Here is a 27,014-nt window from a genome sequence, read left to right as displayed (position 1 = left end):
CTGTACATTTTACATGTGGTCATTTGTGTTGCTCACCAGATATTTATACATGTCCCTTTCATTACATGTCAGGGATACATTTTCTCCTTTCATAGTTAGGCATCCTCTGTGACCTACTGTTAGCAAAATAATCTGAGGAAACGTCCATGTGCAGTCGATTGACTCCTCTCGCCCTCCGGCACAGCCAGCAGCAGCACTGAGTTAGCAGGACAACCATCGACTGTCTCTCTGCGTGCATTCTCAACAAGCAGCAGAGCCTCCAGCTGCTCTGCAACTCAGAGAACACAATGGCCAGCCCTGGGTGTCACCTTATTCTGAATAGTGTTTAGAAAAAATGTTGCATCTTACCTTTTTGTTAAATTAAACCAAGCAAATGCAATCTTGAAATTATAGGATTTTCAAAGTTCTAAAAGAGTCATGCCTATATATTCCTCCACTTTCTTAACGATCAAAATTTACATTTACAAATCAAATTAGATTTTTATTTTAGATAGTATATTCTCGAAGGAACATTAACATTTAAATAAGCATTGCTATTCCTTCATATGTAATTTATGTGTCAGATAATTCTATATGAATCCTTATACATTACAAACATGTAGGTAGAGGAGGACTTCTGAGATGAATTCATACTATTAAGATAGAGAGAAGGGATATTAAGGACTTATGTTACAGCTGGATATTAAAGCAAAGCTCTAAGAATGTAAAACACATACTTCACTTTTTTCATAAAGTTTCACATTCTCTGGCAAGCAATTTCAATGAGTGACTATTCAACCAAATCCATGTCACTCAGATATTATATTTTTTAACTTAAAACTGACACCACTAATGAGATTTCAATCTTCCAATGACTAATTTGAGATGATATTTATGCCATTGTCTTAGTCGAAGCTCATTACATGGGTGTCAAAGAACATGAAAAATAAAAATAACTTTTATAATTTGGGAACATTCTCCCTTATTTACATTATGCTTTCTAATACTGTAAATTAAGGGAATCTTTAACTGAACTGTTGGATTCATCTCAGATAAAAGGATTTATGCTATATCCTTACTTAATTCTTTTCTACAGCCCTCAAGATCCAATGCTTGTAAAGTTCTAAAAGGCAAAAAACAGCAATGCTCTGAAAAAACAGCAATGTTCTCTCAAATTCTAGCTTCTATTTATGAAAGCTAAACATGTTGCTAGAATTTCTGCTTCACAGTGTACCTAGTAAGATTTAATATACAAATATAAGAATGTAAGATTATAGAAATATAAGAATATAAGAATAAGAATTTTAAGACAATATTTTAATCTCTTCTTTTGGTCTAATGTTAGTGGTCATATAAATGACACTTTTGTATTTTTTGCATTTTTTAAAAGATGGCCTAATACTACACAATTTAATTTTAAATAACAAAGAATTCAGTATCAATCATCCCCAAGGAAGGAAGATAATTTAATGATAAATAAAAATATCAGTAAAAGTGTTATGATTTTAATTTTTGTGCATAAAAATAAAACCTGTTTTAGAAAATGAGATAAATACACTGAAGCAAGGTAATAAGTGTATTAAAGTGTTTATTAATGTCCAGAAGAGCAGTGGAAACAAAGTTAAAGTTTTGGAATAGGGAGAGGGATATCTTATGACTGTTGAAAAATGTCTTGGTGTCTTTTCAAAATACACATATTTTATAATGAGCATTTTTTGGTCATGTTTTTAAGAGCACAAAAATTACTTGTGATACAATCAATAAAAAAGAAAGTTCTTTTGTGTTTTGCATAATTTAAAAGCAATTAAATCAAATATCTCATAACTATGCATCTATTTTTTTTGTAATTTTCAAATTCATAACTGGAGTACATTTAATAAAACTCAAATTACAATCAGAGAACTCGGGTAAAATAACAGCTACCTTAACTGTTTGACCTACTTTTCTCCTTATTCTTCTCACATTTTGTGATATCAGTTAGAGTAAAAGGAATTTTTCCTGTAGATATTACTGAATAAAGAGCAGAGAGAAACTAAAAAAAATTCAAAGTGTGAAATACAAGCATATAGGTATATGCCTTGGTTTAGAGATACCTGTACCTGCAAATAAGCCAGACCTCTTGAGGTGTTATATTTGTTATATCAGTTCTTTACCTAGTTATCTCTGATGCGTTCTGCCCTCTACCTTCTTTTGTGTGTGTGTTTGTTTGTTTGTAAGGTTTACAGTGCAGGTGTGGAGAAAGAGAGTACTGTAGGTTAGCACCAGGTCAAATCAATGTTGCGGATTAAAATAAAAAGAAATTAACAAAGCAAGGCAGCAGTCAGTGGTGCACAATTGTATCCTGGTTACTAACTCTTTTTTTTCCTTTGGAAGTAGTTCACTTATGGTGAGGTGTTGGGGGGAAAACAGAACCTTGACCTACATAACATAGATGCATTTGTTCATCAACCATTTAGAAACAGATGATAATGTTTGCTACCGGTTGTTGAGAACTTACTGTGTGCCTACTGCTTTATGGGTGCCTGTTTATGACTACCAAGAATAGCAGTTAGTATGGGTCTCATTTGAGTAATAAAAAATTTCAGGTCTACAGATGTTACAGTCAGTCTGTGTTGTCTGTGCTGCCCAAACTGAGGTTTGGGCCCAGGTTTGTCTTATTTGAAGTCTATACTGAGACAGGCACTTAGTGATAAAGAAATTTTGCTGAAATTCTAACATGAAGAAAAACACATTTGAAAAAAAAATGTATCAGTATAGAAATGAAGCAAATACCTCTGAAATCCGGCCTATAAATCATGAGAACATTGTGTGAGGTATGATTTTCATGTTTTACTTATACATGATTATATCATAATACAATACTCACTCAAACTTCTAGTTCAAATTCAGAGTTAAATGTATGAAATGAGGTTAAAATCAATGGACCATTCTAAACATGAATCAGAGTCTTATAATAAAGTGAGTAAAATAATTTAGAAAAAAATACTGGTCATTATCACCACTACTGAAACACTTAAAATCTTAAAAAGGATGATCGGTGATATTTTTAAAACTGTACTCACTAATCTAAAAAATGTATATTGTTTCTCCTTTATTCACAGGAATATCCTGTAGGTTCTAATACAACTTCTAATATTCCATGAGGGGTGACAGTGACCTTGATTTCTGAACATGTGACTTTGTTCAGCTGCCATTTACCCACCCTAGAATTACAAGAAGAGTGAAGTGAAATGGCAAATTTGCTCATGTTTAATGCCTACATAAAAATATAGCCTTATTTTATTTTTATAGTTGGAGAAGTCAAAGAACAAAGAGAAAGTCAATGATGTGCTTAGGATTACATAACTATTACATGTCTGAAGTTTACATTACAGAAGGTGAAGGGATGAAGCCAAAAAAGGGTATATACCTAACAAATAGACACAGACCACAGTGTGGTGACAGCCAGAGGAACAGTGGGTGGGTGGGTGGAGGTGGGCAAAGGGATAAGAACCAGGAAGGAAGGAGACTGCTTGGGGTGAAGGGCACGCAGTGCTGTGTGCAGATGGTGTGTAATTGAGCTGTGCACTCCAAACCTGTGTGGCTTTGTGAACCAATGTCACTCCAATAAGTTTGATTGAACATTTATATTTTATATTCTTTATTAAGCAGATTTGGTCTCGTAAAGAAAAATAATACATTTTCTGTTGGCTTTCTTGACAGTTGACGATAAATATAGTTTCCATTTTGTCCTGATCTCTAGGAATCTTAGAACTAACTGTTGTGTTTTAATCTTTTGTTATTTTTGTGTATGTTTATGTGGGTGCATGTATTTTTATTCTAATGGACTACAAATATTTTTTAGCACTTGTTTTGGTACAAAAGCACACAAAATAACTGTATGAGAGATATTTTGGTGTTACCACAAATGACCGTATGACCATTTAATTTTTTTCTTAATGTATTTTTTACTTACATATATTTTTATTGTTGTTCATGTACAGTTGTCTGCCTTTTCCCTCCACCACTACCCCTCACCCCAGCCATCCCCACGTTCTTAATGAATTTTATTTAAAATGTCTTAAGATAGCTTCCTTTTATTCTCTCTTGACAATATGATGAAGTCAAGGTTATATTAACTGCTTTTTTTTTAAGTGATTTTCTTTTTCTTTTTTTTTAAGATTTTATTTATTTATTTATTTTTAGAGGGGAAGGAGAGAGGGAGAGAAACATCAATGTATGGTTGCCTTTTGTGCATCCCCTGCTGGTAGTTAGCCTGCAAGGAACCAGCCTGCAACCCAGGCATGTGCCCTGACTGGGAATCGAACCGCGATCGTCTGGTTCGCAGGCCCGCGCTCAATCCACTGAGCTACATCAGCCAGGGCTATATTAACTGCTTTTCATATATTACTATTCCTCTTGTTTTTTTCTCTTAATGTTTAGAAACTGTGTTTATTAAATAAAATTAGAGACATTTTACTAATCACCCTAATAGATAATTTATTGCTATCACTCCTACTATCTCACAATGAAGTTAGCAGGTCTTCCTGAGATACTACAGTTGTAATTAATCTTAACTAGAATGTGTAGTATGGTTTCAGTTTAATTCTTAATGGGCTCTACTGTACATATTAAAATAACCACAGAGAATTGATGAATATCATTTAATTAACAGAAGACCATAATATCTGATTTCTCAGAGATACAACAATTCTTGGGAAAAAATATATAAAACATGAGAAAACAAAATGATAGACTATTCAAGCACAGAAGCAAAGAGAATAGGTTATTGACTTTTGAAGTGTTCCTGGATAGTACTACTTAAGAGCAAGTTAGTGCTCTGACTGGTCTCCAATGCTATTTTCTCTGTCTTGGCCTGGTTTGTCCAGATGGAAGAAATTGAAGCAAAACTTTCAACACCACTCCTTAAAAAATAAATAAATAAATAAATAAAAACATAAGTGTGGGAAAAGAGAAATAAAAGAGGGAGAGCAAATATGAAAAGTGATATTTGTATTACTGTGCTGAACATCACTTAGTGTATCAAGAATGACTCAAACTCATGAAATTATCTTTCAAAAGACAAAATAAACAAGCTATTCTCAAAACATTTATCCCTGGGTCCAAAAAAATAGAATAATTTATCTTCTGGCCCCTATCCTTCAGGATCAAATTTTACCTCGTGGGCTGCAATTTCATATGCATTTCTTAGTTACATTTGTGGTGGCCTTGGGTAGACCCACAGCCTCTCATTCTTCAGGGCACAGAAAACTTCCAAGGTAGAAAACAGATGACAGGCAGAACACACATGACATGAGACATCAGGATTACCTGATGGATTTGGTGGAAGTCCACAAAGCGTGGGTTACTGCAATACTGGCTTGGTCTAGAACAAATAGTCAAAAGTTCCAGAAATGGTTAAGTTGAGATGATCTGCAATAACACATGAGAAGTGTCTGTCTGATTGACCAGTCTCCTAATCTAATGATGTTTTTGATATACAGCTACTTAATAAAACAAGGTACTTCTGAGATGTCCTCATTTCTTCCCCAAGAGGTGAGCTATAGGTCCAATCAGTCACAGATTTTCATTTAAAGGACCACATTTTCTTTCAGCCAATTCATCTGGGAAGCAGGTCTGCTTTCATTTTTTCTCTATATCTATTATTCACAGGAAATGTTCCTAGAAGGCCTTAGGCATATTCTTGAGGGAGAGATGTCAATACAACAGAAGTAGGTGATATGGGAGTTCTCCCCATTAGTTCATCTGATTTTTTCATTCTTCCTAGAACTGCTCAGGTCAGATCCCACATACCATTGTCATTGTACAGTGCATTACATCTTCACACTTCCAAACTCACTACTCAGCAGGTCTAACATACCCAAGTTAGGAGAAATATATGTGGTAATGCAGCATTTGGTACCCCATTGTTAGGATTTCTCTCTACTAAGAACTACTAGTATATTAGGTGTTATTTTTTCTATTGAGATTAATTTCTTTGCTGCAGAAATCTTAACCTTGAGCTACAGCCTAGTATTCTACATGTCAATTTTTTCTTACTGATTTGTCAGAGATTCAATATAGTGACCTAAATATACATTAGATATCTGAAACACTGTCAGATTTTCCAGGTCACGTAATGTAAGTGACGGTGAATCTTCTACCACGATCTTGTCTGTGCAGAATACTCTTCTGTACTTTCCATACTCAAAACTGGCAGGATACTTAATAAATGAATCATAACAGTGTTGTAAAGTATGTTATATACTGCCTCAAAAAACTGAGAGGCCCACTAAGGACTGTAATTAGGAAAAGTGAGGCACGTCAAATTTTTATTCATCTAAGAGTGTTTTGATATGCTCTAGTGAAATTGATCCATTAAATATGCACTAATATAGGTACCCTCAACATTGTTGATGGGATTTTCTTTCACTCTCTGACTTTCTATTGTCTTCCTGGGGCGTATTGACACTTGCTAATTCCTGATTATTAAGCCCAATTACATGATACATATTATGATAGACTCACATGATGTTCTGCAGAATACCATAAGGATCAATGTTCCTGAAGTATGTCATGGATGTGAGACTAAGTATTAACATAGCCATCAGGCAATCAGGGAATATGCCCTGCTGCCCCTTTATGTGGTGACACACGACATTTGGTTCTCCCTACAGTCGGGAATTAAGAAGAATGCAATTGCCAAGTCAACTTTTGGGTACCAATTACAAGAGGTGCATGATACTGTACCAATTAACATACCATATTAAGCATGTAGCTGCAATTGGGTCTGCACACTGTGTAAGTAAGTATAAGGTAGTCAGTCAGTTCATAGTTATCTATCAATCAGAATCAATTAAAAATTATTTTTCCCTAACAGCTCAGTAGGCAAATTGAATGTGAATGTCATAGGAATCATTACCCCTGCATTTTTTATGTTTTTGATAGTGGTATTTATCATCATAATTCCTTCTACAATAGAGTATTTCTTTATATGTTTTCTAGGCTGCTTTTTTTTTTGGTTTTTCTGTGATGGCTCTTACTCTGCAGATCATAAATCTATGTAAGGATCAGTCAGCTGTTAAATGTGTCAGATTCAATTATCCACTTGAAGACCAGAGGAATAACTAGGAGTTAGCTGTTCAGATGTCTTGGATACACTGTCCTGTGTGACAGTCTTTGGCCAGAAACTCCATCTATCACCCAGCACCCAAGGCTCTCATTCGTGCATCAGTCTCAGTTCAGAATCTGTATCTAACAGCCTTTAAAATATCTGTCATTCTTGTTTCCCACTACACAGTAATGCTAGTATTGGCTACAAGTACCTTTTGGAAAAGATCAAGGGAGTATTTACTTAATTTACTTGCAGCAATATTGCTGAATCTCAAGCCTGCCCAGATTTCTCTTTAATCAATTGCTTTTTGGTCTGTGAACTGACTTAAATCTAGAATTTTTCTGAGAACCCCCAATTATGTGTTTTGGTGACTGATGCCTGTTATTGGTTCACAAGTGCTCATTTTATTTATTTATTTTATAATGTAGGTCAAGCAACATACTACTCTGCTTATTATCCATTATCCTCTAGAACCCTGTGATCCACTTGCCATCACAGATACCTGTGTATCCCGACACCCTGATTTCCACCCCAGCCATGTTACTCACTCTGCTCCAGAACCCATTATTGCTACTTACCCCAGAGAGCACAGTTCCATGGCATCATCTCCTACTATTATTTAAGTCTGACATAGGACAATAAGCATTCAGTTCCTTAAAAATGTTAGTTTCTCCCTCGTGACCAACCAATGTAATCCATATTACATTGCTTCGGTGATAGAAATGGCCTATAGGAACACTTTAGAAAAATATTTTGATGCTGTGTTTTCAAGTTGTACATCACAATCTATTCTATCATTACCAGTTCCTTGAGTATTTCTTTCTCCCTTCACAATTCAGCAAGGAAATGCTGACATCCCCAACTCAGTTACTATAGGCTGAGGAGCTCGTGTTCAAGCTTCAAAGAGTCATCTCAGCAGATCATGAGGACTGACTCTACTTCCTAACAGAGAATTGGCTCTCAGTCTAGTACTGAGTGCCTCAAATTCAATACATTCTCTTGTGTCACAGTATTTGCCATTGTATACCGCCCAGTTCTTCACTCAGGACTGACATAATTTTCCCAGGTATTGGCAGTGTTGGTTAATGCCTCACAGTTGAGTCTGTTTCTGAGAATTGCCCTTGGCCACAGAGAGATGCCTCAAAAAATCCCCTCCAAGGGTCAGCCAAGATCAAATGACTGCTCTGTGAAAAACTATAAAGCCCCTTTTCCTTGATTCAGTTCCAGACAACTTAGATGGTCATTCAACTTCAGAACTCTTTGTGAGATTGGCTGAGTCCCCTTCTTTCCCTGTATCACAGCAGTTCAGCTTCTCCCTTTGCCCAATCTCACTTCTCTGAGCCCTAGTAAGTGCTACTTCCAAGAGCATAAAAACTCTTGCATGCAAATCTATATCTCAGAATTTCTTTCTCAAGGACACCAACTAATAGAAAGCTTTGTATTTTACTACTATGCTTTGACACTTTGGGGATCGACGACCACAATTACCCACTAGTTCCTACCCTGTACACTCTGATTGGGTCCCACAGTTCCAAATGGTGATTAATTGAATTTGTCTTGAATAAAGTATTGAATCCCCTTGCTTAGAAATGAGCCTGGAAATGACAAATGTTGGGACATTTGATAGGACAGCTCTGTGGGAACACAGCAACCTTTTGGGAAACATCTCCACGCTAGAGAGGGGAAAATCTTCTCTCTTCTGTCAGGTGGGGAAGAACTGTTTCTGTTTTCGTTCAGGGGAATGTGGAGTTCAAAATTCTCGGTTCTGTCCTCATAAATGCCCTCATCTCAGTTCTCACAACCTGTCTCTTTACTAACCTCAATCCTGAACTAATAGAGGAGATCTCTCAAGCAATATATTTGGTGCCTTTTTTGTGGCTCTGTCATATTTAAAATTAAATCTTGGGTTTGATTTTCTGCAAAATACCATGTGCCCATAGATGTTAAGACTCTGAATAAATGAAGCTATAATGGCCCTCTGGCATTCAGAGTGCCTCAACTTGGCAATTGTCTGCTCCAAACCTATAATTTTCTATTTCAAACCTTCCAGTGTCATGAACAAAGCCAGGCCGATCAACAACCCCATTATTAATATTGTTTCCATACCATACAAGCATACTGCGTATCATAAAGTCTTATCCTTCACCTGCACCTTATACCAATTAACCACAAGGGAAAGCCTTAGTAGTTGTGATGTCACCACATGCCAAGCTAATCATCTGCTCCTCACAACACCAGCAATGGAATTATTTCGTTGAGGCTGATTAGTAATGCAGCTTCAATCTATTATCCTGAGAGTCTACTGGGGCCATTCCTGATACAAACTGTTTCAGAGTGAGTTTCTTAAAAATGAGGCCTAAAGCAATGTCTTAGTGTTAATCCTTTACTCAAAAGTAAAATCCTTGAAAGGTGGGGTGAAGGTAAAGGAAAGTTGGCTGGGAAGAAGGGAGAGCTGATTCAGGGGTGCACTCCCAAACTAACCAATGTGTGATACTAAATGCGATTGATTGCTTGATCTTACGGTTTTATTTCCCAAGAAGCCTTACTTTGACCGTTTCTCAGGAACACCTACGAATGGGAGAAGAAAGGAAAAAAATGTGTTCTTTTCTTGCAGCTATTTCCTGTTGGTCAGAGACTTACCTTCAGAGTTAAAATTTCTTTCCAATTCCAATTTATTTTGGTGTAGGGACAAAATGCGACCATGGTGTCTCATGCCTCAGCGTCAACAGGAAGTCTGGACAAAGGGCAAAATGTGTGCACTGGATCCACGAGGAGAGAGACCATAATGCTGTAGCCATTTGAGTTTGGTCAGGAGCCACACAAAGGGATCTTTGTGGCTGTGGCTAGTTGTGAAAAATTAGCCAAAGCCTACTGGAACAGGTTAAAAAAATTAAAAGCTTTCTGATAAAACTGCTTAATGGTTTTGTGACCTTTTATTTTGTCTCTTTGACTCAGTTGCTTCCTCTATAACATAGAACTGATAATTGTACAATCTTAATCGGTTGCTCTATGAATTATGAAATATTTTGCTTGTAAATATTTTCGCAATTCTTGGACCATTAATAATCATTAATTATTGTTGCTATTTTTGTGAAGAAAAGTTCTTGTAACCTGAATAAAAACTTGAAGCATCCCTAGTTATTATTTAATCTTCTTATAAAATGCTATGTATATAGAATACCATAAATATATTGCTAGAAGAATTTGGGTATTCCATGTCATGGAGCAATGAGGAAAATATCCTTTAAATATTAAGCCTGAATTGAGTTTCTTATTTTTAGTTAAAAATACGACAACCATCTAACAATTGTAACCAATATAAAAGTGGGAAAAAACCCACATAATTTCTCTCTAATCATTTCCACAGAAATAGAAAGACCCAACCATACATTTTTACCTGAGATTTAGACTAGAAATGATTAGTATTCTTGCAGATTTACTCAGGATTAAGACACCTACCCACATTCAGTAGAGATCAGATATGTTTTGCTTTCTTGCTATACAGGATATATTCTTTCTCCTTCTATCAGAACCTTAGTTTATTCATGAGAAATACCTGTCCTATCACTGGGTTTTGTTTTTAAGGAAACATAATCTCACCCTTGGATCCCGGGGTGGAATGTGATGCTGGTATGGCCAATGCATGAGTTTGGTTTCTCATGGTGACTAATCAGAAAGGGTCACAAGACCTGAGTCAACACACTGAAGATCGATCTCAAGATTTATCAGAAACATTATATCTCAGGTTACTGAGTATATATATATATATATATATATATATATATATATATATATATANGTGTGTGTGTGTGTGTGAGCCTGAAGCTGCTGTGCATTTTTCTTCTATGTGGGGAATTTCTGTCTGATTGATGCTAACAAAGGGAAGAAGAGTCAAAATTATGGCAAAATGATTTTTTTAAATAGGGGCTGGATTTTGTTGACAGCATTTGAGGCCTGGTTCCAACCACACTTAACACTTGAGTTATGCTCAAACCATTTGGTTATCACTATTACTACTTTTAATACAATTATTGTTATTTTGATTCTGTTACTTGCAAACAAATGTATATGGGTTCATCAGTAGTATATCTTGATTCATTAGTTTCAATCAATGCACTATAGTTACAGATGATGTTAACAGTGAAGGATATTGGATGTTGGGTATAATGAATCATTCTATGCAATGTTTACAAGTTTTCTGCCAACGTAAAATAATATTGAAAAAAGGAGTCCTGCATAATACAAATTGGGTTTCTTGTGTCATACTTTACACAAGTAAGTAGATCCTCTTGCTCTTAAACTTGAACTTAAGTAAAAAAAAGTGAAGCACATACATTTCTTTAGTATTCACATTTGGGGGATCTGTGCTCCCTGAACCTATGGATAGAAAAATTTCAAAACACTACTCCACGTGGTCAGTTTTGAACAAAAAATTTTCATGAAGAGAAGATTAAAGAGGATTAAAAATAGAGCATTCTATTGTGTAAATGTACCATAGTTTATTGATCCACTCATTTACCATTTACACAATGGAATACTACACAGGAGAAAGAAGGAGCCCCTACCTTTTGCACCAACATGGATGGAACTGGAAAGTATTATGCTAAGTTAAGTAAACCAAGCATTGACAGACAAATACCATATGATCTCACTTATAAGTGGGAACCTAATCAACACAACAAACTGGCAAGCAAAATATAGCCAGAGACATTGAAACTGACGACAAACTGACATTAACCAGAGGGGAGGAGAGAGGGAAATAACATAAAAAAGAAGGGAAAGGGAGAAAAATAAACGTGAATGAGGGACCCATTGATGGAGCCAAGGAGTGGTAGGATTGATGGTGGGAGGTGTGTGTAGGGTGGGGAAAGTGGTGGTGGGAAAATGGAGACAACTGTTCGAGCATCAACAAAAAAAGGAAAAAAGAGTAATCATAGATCACTAATTCTGATCTATGATCTGCTAAATAATGATCAGCTTTATATTTTGGCTTCTAGTCATTTTTATGTCTGCTCTATTTCCACTATAGCATACTATATCTGGAAGTAGACTCCTTGTTTTATTTTCCATCTCAGTATTTAGTATGGTATTTTCTTATTTGTTTTGTAAATTTATATAATTTTTGTCTGGGTAATTTTTCAAAGTATCATGTATTTCACCATAAAAACAAAGACCTTATTCCCAAATATCAGACAGAAAGATCGTTAAAAATGTTTTTAACTCAGCCCTGACTGGAGTGACTGGTTGGGCAAAGCAAAAGTTTGCTGGTTCGATTCCCAGTCAGGGCAAATGCCTGGGTGGCAGTTTTGGTCCCTGGTTGGGGTACATAGGAAAAGTAACCAATCAATGTTTCTCACCTTCTTTTTTCCTTCCCTTTCCCTCTCTCTAAAAATAAATAAATAAAATCCTTAATTTTTTTTGTTAATTCAGATATGTACTTTCCAGTGATACTTTGTGGAAAACATCAGCCTTTAGTATATAACCTGAAAATATTTAGTGACTTCAGTTTCAAAACAAAAACATAAGTTGTAAAACTAAACAAATTACACTTAATTTAAAAAGCCTACTCCCAGTCTTATACCTTGTATAGCATGACTCTTATTTAATCTGTTTGATCTCTTTTCTAGGGATTTTTTAAATATAAAAATCTATTTGGTTTTACATAAAGGTAGAAAGTATGTGTCAAAATTACAGAGGCTCTCCATCCCCACAAGGTACCACCCAAGGCACTATTGTTAACAGAATTAAAATCGTTCAGAAGGAATACAAAGAAAAAGAAACTGATTACAAACTGATATTTAAATTAAAGTGTTGAAATTTATAGATTTAAAATCAGGCATTGCTGTGAGACAAAGGATTATCTTTCCATTTGCCTATAGAAATATTGTTGTCTGGGCTTGAAGGTTTAGATGGTGGAAACTGACATAGTAGATTTAGAAAGGCATGCAGTGCAAAAAAGGAAAAAAGAGAAAAAAAGAAAATTCTATCACCTCTATTTTCACAGGTATTTACAAGAAAAAAAGTAGAGGAGCAAGGAGACTGGAGAAGTGTAGACCAGGGTAGCCATGGGCCCTGATTTTTCAGCCCTGAAATTGCAAAGCATGCAATGGTTGGAGGGACAAAGTTCAGATTGAGGTCAGCTCTGTGTCGGGGATTTGTCCAGCCAATCATTTGGATTGCAGGGAGAAAACTACATAGAGTGTTCCTGAGCTAACATTGGGTGCTTTTATAGTTGGGTGTAGAACAGTGTTGCTAGGCAAAGAGGTCTCTAGTTTATACTTCCAAGTGCTTCTCTGCTCCTGTGCATCACTGACACACAGAGGTTCGGAGGGCAATGTGTTGGAGGTCAAGGTAATTTCATAGTAGATAGTCCCATCAAACAATAGAGCAGTTTAAAGAAGCAGCAAAAATTAAAATAGTCAATTCAACAGGAAGGGCCCCTAGATAGTAGGAAACAAGAAAGGATAAGAAATCATTTGCTACAGAAATTAGCAGCTGTTGCTAACAGGATCAGGAAAAACAGCAGCTTGGGTAAATTATACTTTAGTATACCAGCCAGAGAACATTACAAATGAACAGCACAAAACCTTTTCTTCAGCGTCACAAGATTATGTCATCAGCATGACTCTACTCTCATACACCCAGATGACATCTCCAACACAACTAGAAGACTGATACATTTGAGTCACTCAAGAAGACACATTTTCTAAGGTAAGAAATTTAATGACTGGATTGTATTGGGATTAGCAAACAAAAGTAAGATTTACTTTCTTTTCTTGCTACCTAGCCATCAGAGGGTAATGAGAAAGATGAGGAAGTTATAAGAAAAAATACAGAATCTCTATTTTCTTCACACTTCTGGATATAACATGAGTCATTCTGCAAAACATGTATATTTTGACTTCCCAGTTTAAGATCACTTTATCTTCAGGTCAGTGAAGCTTTTCTTAATCTCCAGTTTTTCAGTCAGTTTCTAGATGCAATCTCCAAGTGTAGATTAAATTTTGGCACCATGTCTAACCATTCTTTCCGGTGGCTATGCTCCAGATCTTGAAACAGCCTTGAACAAACATTATTTGAAATCCCATCATTCCGGTCCCTACATCATACTAGTTCTGTAATGATGAAGTTGACTCTTATTTTTAGAGAATTTATTTTCAACAATTTCCTCCAAATTATTCTTGTGAACTTTGTTGCTTTATCCAGTTATTTCCTACCATATTTTTTATTGCTGACCTGACTGGATATTGTGTTTCAGGGGAATTAGAGGTTTGATGCTGCAGGAGCAAACATACGGAATCTGTTTATACGTGACAGATGTGCTAAAGCATGGGGTGGGTGGGAGTGTGAGGAGTGGCTAGCATTCAAGGTGTGGGCAGATGCCTGTTGTGAAGAGCCACAGAAGTCATGCTAGGGACTTACCAGAGGCTTGAATGCAAAGGAGCCATATGAACATGGATTGCTGAACATGTAATTATAGCAACTCTATGGAGAAAAGATTAAAGGCAGAGAGATCTATGATGCAGAGTCAGTTGACAGCTTTTATGGTGGAGCATACTGAGAAAGACAAAAACTATAGAATGAAAATAATATTAAGATTATAAATTATTGGGTAAAGGAGTTAAGAGAGTATTGATGCCAAAATAACTTTAGGAGTTTCTGATTGTGATATTGAAGGGCCCATTGATAAGGATGACAAGGAAGTAAAATGAAAAAGTAAAGGGTTTGAATTACATCCTTAGATAATTCTTTTCTGTAGCCCTCAGAACCCAAGGCTAAAATTATGAAGTAAGCAAAAGTCAAGGAATCAGCAAAATGAAATAAAATAATTTCTGTGAATTCCTTAGAACAATGCCTGGCATGGTAAACACCATGTGTGTTAGTTAGAGAACTAGGTGGGCCTCCACTCTCATCAGTCTAGGGGTGGATAGCCACGCTACTTATGGACAATTACCCCACCCACCTCTGAGAAGTTTAAATATGCATGATAAATTTTATATACTCTTTGACACATTTTCTGAGCTAGTACCCAAACAAAGATCTCAAAAGCATTTTTAGTGTATATTTTCTTTTTGAACCATTGTTACCCGTACTCTTCTTTCCAAGGGCTTGCAAAATCAATAGCCAGAAGCAAGTACTTCAGTCAGCAAAAAATCAAGGACAGCCTCTAATTCCGCTTTGCAAAGTGTCTAGTGCTCTAGAAGCACTCAAACAAAAAATGATGTCTTTACTTTTTCTAAGCCTAAAAATTTTAAGTTTTTAAATATCACCAAACTTGGGCCTCCAATATATGCTTCTTTTTAACACTAGTAGCCATTTTTCACTGAATGACCCTCTGTGCCAGCCCTCAGTGAAAGACTTTATTAATATTATCTCTAATCTTATTAATAATCCTACAAGATTTTTATTCACGTCTTTGGTTTACACTCCAGTCTTTGAGATGTTGAAATAATTGGCCCAATGTCAAAGTACATGTAGGACTGCAAAGTAGTCTTTCTCCCATATCAATAGAATCTAAAAGAAATAAGGCAGAATAAGGCAAGAGGGAAAATCATCATCAGTATGTAGATAATTCACACTATATATCTTGTGTGTGTTTTGTTTGATACATGTGATATTTTTACTCCATTATATCCCAGATTTTTAGCAGGCTCTTCCCCCACACCCAGAAGAAGTGTGTTAGAGGTAGTATGACTGATTTAAATTTGGCTGCTACCTCTGCACCTGTCATTTAACTGTTAACAAAAGTGCAGTCATACAACTTTTCATCTGGGCCTTTCACCTCTTTCTATACAAGAACTGTCTTTCAAGTACGACAATAGGTCAGGAGGAGCAGGAAGAGCACTTTGAATGCCAATGGTATTCATGCTGGTTTTACTGAGCCACACCAATTTCCCTGGGCTTATACAGGTATTGGAGAAAGGGCTGACCATTAAAGATAATCAGAATACGGTATCACAGCTCTGAAAGTGATTATAGAAATGTAGAAGCATTTATTAAGGACAATAAAAGTAATTTTATATTATTAATAGAATATTATTAATTTATTTTCTTTGCCAGATAGAAGAGAATCAATAGATGCAGAATATAATGTGATGATATATATATTTACTTACAATATATTTATTACATGTAGCCCTTGGATTAACAGGAAAATATATTTTAAAAAATGAGAAAGGATAGAAATAACCACCCATAACCCTCTATTAGATAAAACTAACATGATTCTTTTCAAGTATATTCTTCAAGACTTATTTTCCACTAAACCCACATAAATTAAAAATGAGGAAATACTCATTTTTGTCAAGCGCTCTCTATATTTTTTAATTACTTCATTATACCACTCATGTATTTATGTTAATATATAAAAAATCAACTCTTGGATAGTTTTAAGTCCAATTATGCAAACACAAGTTATATCTTACTTGCACTTGACAATTGGCATGTATTACTTCCTGGTCAATTATGACAAAACTCAGGGAGACCCCATGACCATAAAGTGGAGGTGGGCAAAGGAGGTGGAGGGAGGGATGGAAAGCCCGTTTGTTTGGGGTGACTGGCACGCGGTGCAGTGCGTAGGTGATGTTATTGAGTGGTACACTTGATCTGTATGGTTTTGTGAACCAATATCACCCCAATAAATTAAATTAAAAAATCAAGTTTAACTTAGATTTCTCTCACCAAATGAATTAACAAGACTATACAAAACACAGGGAAAACTATTTTCTCAGTCACCTTCCTTGCATTTCAATCTAACTTGAGAAATATGTTAATGCTATGATATTCTTTCATGTACAACTTCAGAAAATAAAGTAGATTTGGTTGCTAAGGAGTGCAAAATGACAACTGCCATTCTAATCCATTCGCAAAACGTAAAATGCTATGCCAAATATCACTCTTGCCCTCTTAAACTGTGATGACTAAAATTTTAATATTGATTTTGTACATGTCTCATGCATGCCCCAACATTCAGTATTTTTTATGACAGATTATACTACAAATCACTCATATCTTTCATCCTGATCAGTAGCTATGCATTTGAAAACATTTTATCATATTTCCTGTCTTCCTTTAGTAAGTAAAGATTATAAATGCATTTTACGTGTTGAAAAAGGTAGCTTTTTATGGAGTAATGCACCAGAAGAAATAGAAAGAATGAAGAAATAAAAAGTTAGAAATAAGGGCAATTTTATGGCCTAAAGTGCAAGTATTTAAAAAAATTGATAGTAATAGGAGGAAAAAAATGTGTCACTTAAAACATAATCTATTAAGTGGCTTTAGAAAGAATAATAATACCTTAACTTTTATAACAATTTACTTTCAAACTATGTTTTTATCCATTGTCTTATTTTGTTTTTAGAACCAGTCACTTTGTGATATAGAAAGAGTAGTTATTACTTCCCCCATTGTCCAAAACCAGTAACTGATGAGTAATCATGAAAGATTTAGTCACTTGTCAAAGTCCATAGGGCTAGAAAATGATGGGGTCAAGATATGGAAGAGTGTTCTGATTCCTGCTCCATAATTTTACCTTTACACTCCCTTAGGAGTGTAAAGGTAAAGATAAAAAGAAACAAAATAAAAATACATGAATCAATAGATAAATTTACCCTTGAACTCTTCTAATTTTTTTTCTAGTATTCTGCAATAAAATGTTCTAATATAGATTTGTGTCTTCGACAGTGCTTAGGGTTCTTGAGATCTCATTCAATGTTTTAAAATACATGGGAAAATGGGTGAGTAAATGAGTCCACACACTTGAATATAGGGCCTGAAGAATTTCTGATCTCTTGTAATTCCCATAAGCACTGTGAAAGTAGTTATTTTTTCTTGTCCTCTCACTATAATTACAGTTTTTTGTTTATATGTAAATTATACAGTGATTGTCTAAATAATCATTTAACCTTATATATTACTGTTTATATTAAACAGTGCATAATAAGTATTTAACCAAAACAATATCTATATCATACTGATAGCTAGAACATTTTATTTTTCTTCTTCATTTTAAATCTTTCTACTTTCTTTGAAAGAACAGCCATAAGAGAGTATATTTACTTAAGTTTAGATTAAAGGATGATTTGATTCATTGTTTTTATTTCTCTGATCTGGAGACCATTAATGCCCATTTGATTGGCCCATGACTCATATACTTTATTTGTTTATTTATTTATTTATTTATTTAAATTTATGGTTGTGTACCTCTACTTTTTCTTTTTTTCTTTTTTTAAAGATTTTATTTATTTATTTATCTTTAGAGGGGAAGGAGAGAGGGAAACATCAATGTATGGTTGCCTTTTGTGCATCCCCTGCTGGTAGTTAGCCTGCAAGGAACCATCCTGCAACCCAGGCATGTGCCCTGGCTGGGAATCGAACCGCGATTGTATGGTTCGCAGGCCCACGCTCAATCCACTGAGCTACGCCAGCCAGGTACTGACTCATATACTTTATATTAAGTACGACTCTTTCTAACCTCATTAGGATGATTTAAAAGTCAAATAGCTAGGGCTGTATAGACTATGCAAGTGTTTTATCCTAATTTTGTGTGAAAACTGGATTTACTGTATATATACTAATATTTCTTTAATGAATAGACATTATTAATTATCATCAAAAGCATATATAGCTTCATAAGATTGTTTGGATATGTGCGTTGTTTCAAGTATATATTGATCATTCTTTAAATATTATACTTGCTTCATATCACATAGTATCTTAATACTCCACCAGTTCTGTAGGTGTAAAGGTTTGTGCATGTGTGTGTATGGAAAAATTGGCAAGATGCTTAGCAAACTCATTTCATCTTTCTGCATGCATGGAAAGACTGTGATTTCCATTTTGACTTGCAGTTATTTTGTTGAGTAGGGTCATTTAATTGAGCTCTGTCTAATGCAATGTGGAGAAGTATATTTTTTACAAATGACTTTATTGTTGTTCAATTATAGTTATCTGCATTTTCTCACCTCCACTCTCCTCCCACCCTATCCAAACCCACCTCCCTCTCTTGCGTCCACCCTCTTTCTCGGTTTTGTCTCTAAAGTCTCCTTTATTTTATTTTTATTTTTTTAAGTGTCCTTTATAGTAGCAACTGAAAACCCTTCTCCTCCCCTCCTCCCCCCCCCCCCGCTATTGTTAGAGAAGTGTATCCTATACCCAGGTATAAAGCTTACTCTGTGAACCTCCACAATCTCTTCCATTTCAGTGATGACCAGGGCAGTCATATTGAAAGCAGTTAATTATTTAAAAACAGTACAGTTTTTTAGTCTTTTAAAAATATTTTCTTTATTTATTTTTACAGAGAGGAGAAAGAGAGGGTGAGAAACATCAATGTGTGGTTGCCTCTCACATGGCGCCTACTAGGGACCCGCCCTGCAACCCAGGCATGTACCCTGACTGGGAATCAAACTGGAGACTCTTTGGTTCTCAGCCTGCACTCAGTCCATTGACCTACACCAGCTAGGGCTGAGTCATTTTTTAAAGGAAGTATCCAAGGGAATAAGAGAATCTCTGGCAGGCACTGGAATTTAAATGGGTAAGAAAAATCTTGTTGAGTTAAGCCATTAAGTTGTTTGATTTGCTTGTTAATGCATTATAGTCCAGACTACCCTAACTAATAGGATATTGATAATATGAATTGTTGCTATGAAATTACAAGAAAATACAATTTGTAGGCTTAGAAGTCAGAGAGTGAACAAACAAGAAACCGAAATCTGAAGTCAGAAAGCTGGAGAATTGTGTCACACAGCAGCAAAATACTGATTATCTAGCTTTCACTCTATTTCTACTTGCTGCCACTGGTAAGTGGATCCATGACGTATCAACCTCAACTTTCTGGCACTAGCCTCCTACATCTCCTCTTTGAATTCTAGCATTGAATTTCATGCTTAAAAAAAAAACCACAGCTATTATATTGTTATTTAAATGTTCAGAAGGATTAAGCTTTCTCATGGCTTATTATTTTAGAAACATTATCTACTAATCACATTGGGGTGATTAGTAGATGTTAGCAGCTATGCTAGATGTTGGGGTACAGTCCCTACTCTCGAGAATGTCATATATTTGCAGACATGGCAGAACACACAGTTCAACGGAGAGATTTTCGTAGAGTAGAATGGAAAGGGAAATTTGTGATGATCACATTTATTCTGAGCTCTTTCACCCAGCTTTCAAGGTTGACGTGACTTGTTATGCTCTACTGACCCAAATTTGTCTAGTTACTGCCTATCACAAATCCTCTGTTCCTATTAGAAAGGTGTTTTAATTTAAACTCCATATACAAAGCTCTTGCATACCTCTTCATCTTTGTTGATTCTTTCTGCCTATAATGGCTTTCAACAACTCCTGTCAGCTTATTCACATTCTTAGGTTCGCTTTTACAAGATAAGTACCAACACTAAGGTTTTGTTTTAATAATACAGATTTACCAGAAAAATCAAATGTCACACGGTTTTTCTCTCTTTTGCACATATCTGATTGCATTTGTCTCTTAGAATGTATCTCTATTTGTCATTGAATTCAGCATGAGAACAACATCTTTAAAATTAGCTCTTTTAGTTACTTGAAGGGCTTATTTCAACCTAAGAAGCACAATTAAACATACCCCTTATTTCTACCATTCATGTACATTATAGACGGGTAGAAACTGATGGACGGTTTAGCCAACGATTGACCAAATACTTTCAGGATCCTTCTCATTTTCCTCAGCGAATTTCTCTGTGCTGCAGATATAGTGGTGGATTAGGCAAAGAGCATTATTGTCTTCATGAATCATATAGTAATAGAGATGCACTAAAAATAAAATAATAAAACTTACATTTACAAACTTTGTAACAATGGAAATAATATATTGAAGAAGGAAGAGATGATGCAGAGTGCCTAGGAGTATATAGCTAATTTAGAGCACTCTGAAAATGCAATTCGAGGAGTTGATGTTTGATATGTATTATGTCAACTCCCCCCTCATATGGCAAAGAGTTGGTCAGTCATAAGACAAATATAAGAAGGAGCATTTCAGACAAAGGGAATGATTAACACAAAGGCCTGAAAAGCCAATGTAACGAGAGCATAGTGGAACAACAGGGGGTGGTACAAGATGAAGGTGGAAAGATAGGCTGTTGTGTTAACAACTGATGTAGTTCTATTTGAACTCATTTCTTATTGATTCTCTCATATCAAAAGGCTTTGTTCTCCCTGATGGAATACAAAATACTGCAGGCCCTTGGTGTTTTGTTGATTGTTCCGTGTACATCAGTAGAAAACTAGAATCAGAATTATTTATTTAGTAACATCTTATGGAGGTAATGTCTTCCCCAAATGGCTTTCCAGCCTAGTATTCCTTAAACTTGTAAATATCAAAATAAACAAACAAACAACATAAATAAATAAACAGCACTATGATTATGCTAGCATTTTTTGAGAGCGAACCAAATCCTGAATTAAGTTGGGAGTTCTTGTGGGACATATTGTAATCTTCAAAAAATTGTGAAAAGTCAACATACTGGCTCAATACAGAGGGAATGCAAGAAACCTGCTTGTTGTAGCTCTGGCCCTGATGTGTTCATGGAACTTAGAATTAAAAGAATCTATCCTCTGAATAATCTAATATTTTCAGTTTTAATTAAATTAATTTATCCCTTGGAGTTCTCTCCTTTTGTACTAGAGATAGCCTATGAGGTAATGTGAAAATTTGCCAATTGTGAGAGTAGTTTAATTAATACATTTATAGTAGCTAATATTTATTAAATATTTAGTATATGAGTTCTGTCCGGACAGTATCCAGCCATGGAATATGAAAAATAGGGACATACATTGAAGAAGATATAAGATACAGAAAATTGTACATAGGAGAAGGATGCCTCAGTCCCCTTTAAAGCAGGCAGTTTGGGACCCCACACAGTTCTCCTAATCACCATCAGCTGCCCCATCACATTTTCCTGAATCTCATAGAAGGTCTAAAATCTCTTCCTTTTCAAAGGTGATTTTCGTTTTGGGAAAAGCCAGAAGAAGCAGAGCACTAAATCTGGGCTGTAGTGGGGTTAAGTCACCGGGTTGATTTGATGTCTCACCAAAAAACTCCGCATGAAACGTGACGCATGAGACCCATCACGATGAAGCTGCCAAACCCCAATTGGCCATAGCTGCAGCCATCTGAATCATCAGATGAGTTTCTGTGGAGGACTATTCAAGCTTAACACAAAATTGGGTGATGAAGATTCATTGCTCTACTGACTCAACCATTTTGAATGTGATGGCCACACAGTACCCATGCGCACTCAATGGCATCTATTACCTCCACTGACTAGTACAGTGAAGTCATCATTGTTCACCCATGAGCATTCTCTCTCCTTGGCTGCCAGGTTACATCAATGTCATACCAACTATTCTCCTTACATTAACAATGGTTGGGCATTTTCTGAACAGACCTCATATATTAGACTTTTATTTGCTCAGTATCCTACATGCATTTTTCTCATTTAGTTCTCTAAAAAGTCTGGGAGAGAGGTATTATGATTATATTTATTTATAACACCAATTAACATAGACTAAGAAAGTGAAAATGCCTTGAGTCATACAATTAGTACATGATAGAAACAGGATTTGAATCCAGGCACCTTGGTTCCTGAATGTATACTTAATTACTCTGTTGAATCAAACCATATGAAACCAAACCAACAAACATGTAAAAAACTTATACAGAAATCTGAATTATGTGTTTTAAATCACCAATAATCAAATTAGATAGACAATTATAAAGATATCACATTTCATGCCATAATTTAATAGCAAGTGACCTATTTAAAAGGTAGAAGCAAGATATGCAAGAATATTAAATAATAGATTATGTAATTTTTGAATGATGTATGGTAAACATGAATTGGCATTATAAATACATTTTTATAAATATACAGCATAGTAACAAAAATTTCCTAACTCACTTTCTTCAATAATTATTTTTATGAAGTCAGCATACCTTCATCAATCCTCTGAGTTTCTCCATGTATTATAAACAAAATAATGTTTTCCCACATGTGTGAAAATCTGTTAGTTAATTTTAGAAATCACCGTGTATGTTTTGTGTGTGCATAATTAGCAGAACACCTAATGAAAAGGATGCCTAGCAATGAACTTGTTATTGTGCACAAGACAATTTTCAGCCACTGAGCAATATGTGTGCGCTTCCCCCATCACACTATGTGTTAATTATTCCAGAATTCTTTTCTGACATGCTTATCTAAAAAAAGGCATACATTAACTTTAACTGTTGGAGGACGTTCCAATTAAAGAACAATAAAAAAATTAATTAAATTTAAACATACATTATTCTTAACTTTGTGTATCAATCCAATAGATTTGGGACCCTTTTAAAGTCTTTTCGTTTTGAAATCTTTTATTTTCTGCAGCTTTTCCTTGTTTCATTGTTAAAGTCTTCTTTGTGTTTTGTCTTACCATGTTTGTTCTTGTGTGTGATTTTAAGTGAATTCTCTCACTTATTTTTTCCTGGCGTTGTTTCTAACTTCTTTTCCTCTTAGCAGAGGTCTGTGCCTCTGGAGGGGTGGGGGTGGGGGAGGTGCAGAGAGTAATGTAAAAATGTGAATTGGTTCAGAAAGCTACAGGCGCCTATGTGCGCACTAGCAATGGGGAGCTGGCCAGCAGGAAGGGCAGTCTCCATACTGGGACCACTGCCACCCAGATTCTGCAGGTCAGCTCAGTACTGACAAATATCTGGTTTAAAAATACATATCTTTGAAGTCTTTATATTTAAAATGTTAGTCAGAAATTTGAAATTAAAAATGTCTGTGCCAAACAAAAATCTGTTCACAGCCTGTCATTTGTAACTGCAAAGCATAATGGGATTGACTCCAACCTGTACTCTGAAGCTTGCTAACGGAGTGACCATGGAGACCTACTTTCCTTATTTGAGCCTCCGATTTTCTGCACGTTAAAATAGGAACAATAGTATGTCACATGGGTTTTTCTAGTATTAAAATATGAAATGCAAGTAAAAATTTCTGGCACGTTATCTGACACATAAAAACATTTAATTAAACTGTAATTAACTTCTCTTTGTGTCTCTTCTTTCTCTTGTCACACTTTTATTTGGTTGAATGTGTTACTTACTTATCTGTTTCATGAACCCTCCCCAACTCCCACTTTCTGTTCAGATTTGTCCAACCTTTATCAATTTGTTATTATTTTATAATGGATTACTGTCATTAAATACATCTTTAACTTAAACAATAATGTGCTTTCTCCCTTTGCTTTATTGATATTTTCATTCTGACATTGGAAACAAAGGGAAGGTTAGCTGGGGGTTTCTGATCTAATCTGTAACTACAGGAGACACAGAATTTTGCTAAAAAATAGATTTTCTTAACTTACACTTAAAGACAAGAGCTAGATAGATTAAATATGTTATTAATAAAACCTGTTAATTGAACGTGTTTGTGTGATCTTTTTGACAGCCTGCCCTGCCAAGTCTCGTGGGAAATGTGTGTGAGGGCAGGTACTCAGCAGTCAGAGAAATAGCTCCTGATTTTCCTCTTTGAACGATTTGCATTTGTTTTGTATTTTTTTATTATTTCTAACATTAATCCTCACATGGTGTTTTTCTCAAATCCCTCCAGACTCATTACTGCATTTGCAATAAGCACTTTTTTCTTTGTTTCCTAGATTATAATCATCGTCTTTTCCATCTGACTCAATATTTCCATGGACTGTAAGCCTAAGTGTCTACGTTTGGCAGGGCCAGGGGTCCTTCAATATTTTGTACTGTCCTATGTTCTCATATCAGACACACAGTCTTGTGGGAAATGGAAAATAAAAGATAATGAGAATTTCACAGAAAACAAAATACTGACAAATTTAATCTCTCTGTATACTTATTTTTATGATTGAGTATAAAAACATGCGCTTAACTTATAAATATTTTTATGAAAAATAGACTTTGTAATTTTAATAAAGAAGTGAGCAAATACAAAGTTCTGATTAACTTTAGCTGAAATATATTTTGGATAACTCATCCTCACAAGTCCCAATAATACACAGTTCTAATGACTTGTATGTACGAAAGTAAATGGACTTTTATAATCCTATGTACCTGAAAATATATATTCCTCTAGATGTACAATCATGATTTCCTCATAGTTCTATCCTAGAATGGCACAAAGGAAGATATGTGCTTCATTTTTAAAACTTTACTTGTAAAGTTCCATTTTCTCATTCATAGACTTAGCCCTTTCTTTTTTTTTTAATGGTAGCTGAAAGAATTATTTTATTTCTTATCTTATTTTTATAAAAACAACCAAACATAGAAAATATTTTCAAATGAACTTTGGTGTTGTACATTTCAGGTGAGACTATTTCATAAATGTATTATGTTATAAAAATGTGTTTCTCATAAAACAATGGTTTCTTTTCTGCTGGTAAATTTCAACATATTAAAACAATCAATTTGGGGCATTGTTCTTATTTTACAGTTTCATTTCACTGATATTAACTATAAAAATTAATACTGGAACCTGAACTATATAGTATAAGAAAATAAAATTACAAACCATTTTCATGTATAAACACATAATGAAATCTTAAAGCATATAAAATCCATTAATAAATAAAAATAAGAATAGCAAAAGATAATTTATTAATAAAATACATCATATCAGTAGGTCAAGGGAAAACATTGTGGTCAAAATGACAGATGCCCAAAAACCAATATTCAGCATGTATTTCTAATTTTAAAAATGTTAGTTGAGTGGGAATAAAAGCATAAAAAAGTGGGAGGCAAAATCTGCTAATATAGTTCATTATTAAACACTAGAAGCACATTAAATTAGAAACAAAGCTAAAATAACAGAAACTACAAAAATAGCAGTGGCATGGTGAAATAATCTGTGTACTTTCTTAACATAATATATTATCTAGTATGAAAAAATCTTGTATGAAATAGCTGGGCACTAGAGACATTTTTATTAAATTTAGAAGAAAACAAAGTTGCCATTATGACCATTATCTTCTTTTTTAATAATTTCGTTTTTTTAAGATTTTATTTATTTTTGCACAGAGGGGAAGAGAGGGAGAAAGAGAGGGAAAGAAATATTGGTGTGTGGTTGCCTCTCAAACACTCTATACTTTGGAACCTGGCCTGCAACCCAAGCATGTGCCCTAACTGGGAACTGAACTGGAGACCCTCTGGTTCATAGGTTGGTGCTCAATCTTGAGCCACACCAGCCAGGGTCCATCATTTTTTTTTACCATCTTTCTGTAAGTTCTAATATAATTACTTGGAAAAATAAAATGTAAAAAAGCCTATAAATTTATGATCAAAAGAGGGAAAGTAAATAATAATTGCTAATTACATAAGTTTCTACTTTGGAACCATAAAAGGATTAACTAAAATCCTGTTAGAACTAATTTATACATTAGCATAGCTATATTGAAAATTATAAAGAAATCAAATTTCCCCATATACTAATGATAAATAGTTAAATTAAAATAGAAAATAAGGAGCTATATATATAATAGCAAGAAAATATAAAATTCCAAGCAATGAATTAAATAAATGTCTCAGGTCTTTATGATACAAAGTACATAAATTTTCCATGGAATTTAGAGGAAAGACGAAAATGAAGAAACATACTTTGTTGTTCAATAGAAAGATTTGAACGAGAGATACAGCAACATTTCTTAGATTACTACATACATATAAGATCATTCTAACCTAAAGTTTAACTTTAGGAAGTCATCATAAACTACTAATTCTAAACATCATTTGGATAAGTATATTTAAAATGAAAATAGTACGTTATAGGAGGAGTTTTCACAATGATTCTGAAGTTTATAAACATACCATTAATAAAAAAAAGTACAGTAACAACAACAGAGCATATGAATAGGTCAATGTAAGAATGATAAAAGGTCAAAAGCAAAGATAATTAAACAAAAT

Source organism: Sturnira hondurensis, unplaced genomic scaffold (assembly GCF_014824575.4).
Source record: "Sturnira hondurensis isolate 20B ecotype Veracruz unplaced genomic scaffold, ASM1482457v3 Scaffold0019144, whole genome shotgun sequence".
Classification (NCBI taxonomy): domain Eukaryota; kingdom Metazoa; phylum Chordata; class Mammalia; order Chiroptera; family Phyllostomidae; genus Sturnira; species Sturnira hondurensis.
This window is presented reverse-complemented; position numbering follows the sequence as displayed.